Source organism: Dama dama, chromosome X, assembly GCF_033118175.1.
Source record: "Dama dama isolate Ldn47 chromosome X, ASM3311817v1, whole genome shotgun sequence".
NCBI classification, from domain to species: Eukaryota; Metazoa; Chordata; class Mammalia; order Artiodactyla; family Cervidae; genus Dama; species Dama dama.
In genome coordinates this window covers 125,419,071-125,421,398 of record NC_083714.1, presented here as the reverse complement: position 1 = coordinate 125,421,398, position 2,328 = coordinate 125,419,071, and positions in this window count along the sequence as shown.

Genomic DNA, 2,328 nt, shown 5'->3' with positions numbered 1-2,328 from the left:
CTAAAAGAAAAAATTCAAAACACAAGTTATGCATTATTACTATTGGTTGGTTTTACTCTGCAATCCACAGCATCCAGACACTTTGTGGATTAATGATGCCTGAAGCTGGGAGTCAGAACCTCTTGGTTCAAATTCTGATACCAGCATTACCTTTTCCCATATCTTGGGCATATCAGTTATATTCTTACTATTTCCCTATCTAGATTTGAGCATGATCATATCTCTTTAGTGAACCAGAAAATGTGGTGGAGAAGGAAGAAATACAATATCTTGAATATTTCTCAGTAGAAAAGTGGTAGATAAGATTATCATTGTTACTGTTTTCATTAACAGTATATAAAGTCCTCCTCTAGAAAATAGTGAGACATTGTCATACCTGAAATCGAGAACCAGCCATAAAAGTCACAGTACTCAGTACAAAATGAATACATGGAGCCTCTTTTCAATATTACTAAGAATTCCAAGACAGGGACCGCAGAGCATTTAGCAAATATAGAATCCTTCTGAGTACAAGGCACTATGCTCCACACTCATGGAAAACGCCTTGCTTAAAGCACAGCTCTTAGCAAGAAGCAAATAGAAATACAAATTTATAAGGTTTGTAAACTTGAGTTTGAGCCTGATGTTGTACCTCAAATGAGATGCAAAGATAAATCATTTTGTAAACAAAACTTTTATTATCCTCTTTACTCTTTCATGTCTCTAGTAAGATGAGCCTTCCTGCCTTCACCATGAGTTTAATCACAGGCCAGAAAATAGAAATCCATCGTAGAGAAGAGAAATGAATTAAAATTACACTATTATTTAAAGTACTTGTTCAGTTTGCTATCACTTCCCAAGTGTAAAGACTACTAAAGTAGGCAACATCCTAAAGAACACCATGATGGTTCATTTCTGTTTCTTCCACCTCTTTCCAACCCAGGTTCCTTCCCTACCTGTTTTTCCTGTTCTGTTCCCAGGAAAGCTGATTCCCATAGACTATATCACTACACTCCTTTGTTGGCTAGCTTCTTATTGGCAGAAGATCAGAGGCCGGGAGAAGAAAAAGTTCTAGGCATTTCTTCCTTACTCCATCTAGCTCAGTGCTGATTCTCTGGTAGCAACCACAACCCTTCCATCCGACAGACCTTCCTCCACGAGGCCTCTTAGTCCTTTGAGGGCCTGATTTTCTGCAGCTGCTATTCTTTGGATGCCTCTGTTTTCTTTCAGGTTTCACTCCCCTAAATTTGCCCATTCCTCAGGAAGTTGTCCCTCTGTTGACATATCTTTACTTAAACCTTTGGAGAGAAATCTGTTTCTTGTGAGAACCTGATACATAGGATTACAGTCAATGTTACTTTAATGCTCTCACTCTTTTCTAGGAAAAGTACCTGCAGTTATCATCACAAAGGAATCTGTGGTCCCCAAAATAGTTAAAGTCACTGCTCTGTAAGCACTTTGTCTGCTGGGAACAGCTTGTTACGGGAGTCAATTCTGTCTAGTATTATTTTGACTTGTTTCGAGAGTTTCCATCTAGTCTCCAAAATAAGACTATAAAGTGCTTGAATAGAGAAACTGTTCCATATAACACTGTCATATTTTCTGAGCTCTCCTAAATCCAGTGGCAAGCAAAGAATTAAAAAAAATCAGTGGGTATCCAACAACTTATCTCTTGTGCAGGTATGATTTAAAAAAAAAAAGAAAAAGTAGATCCCATGAATCCAAACTTTTCAAGAAATGTATGTTTCATTTGAAAACCCTACATAAAGTTAAGTTAGATTTGACAGATAGTGAGCTTAGAATTGATGCTTTTGAACTGTGGTGTTGGAGAAGACTCTTGAGAGTCCCTTGGACTGCAAGGAGATCCAACCAGTCCATCTTAAAGGAGATCAGTCCTGGGTGTTCATTGGAAGGACTGATGCTGAAGCTGAAACTCCAATACTTTGGCCACCTCATGCGAAGAGTTGACTCATTGGAAAAGACCCTGATGCTTGGAGGGATTGGGGGCAGGAGGAGAAGGGGACAACAGAGGATGAGATGGCTGGATGGCATCACCGACTCAATGGATATGAGTTTGGGCAAACTCCAGGAGTTGGTGATAGACAGAGAGGCCTGTGTGCTGTGATTCATGGGGTCACAAAGAGTCGGATACGACTGAGTGACTGAACTGAACTGAACTAAGAGCTTGCTTATTACCTTAGTTGTACAACCAGTTCTACAAGACGATGCAACCTTTCGAACTGAGACAATCCCCATGGATGGACCATATAGCAAGAATATTATGAATCAGAGGATATTTAATGTATACTAGAAATGGGACAGAAGAGAGCAAAGAGTACAAATATACTG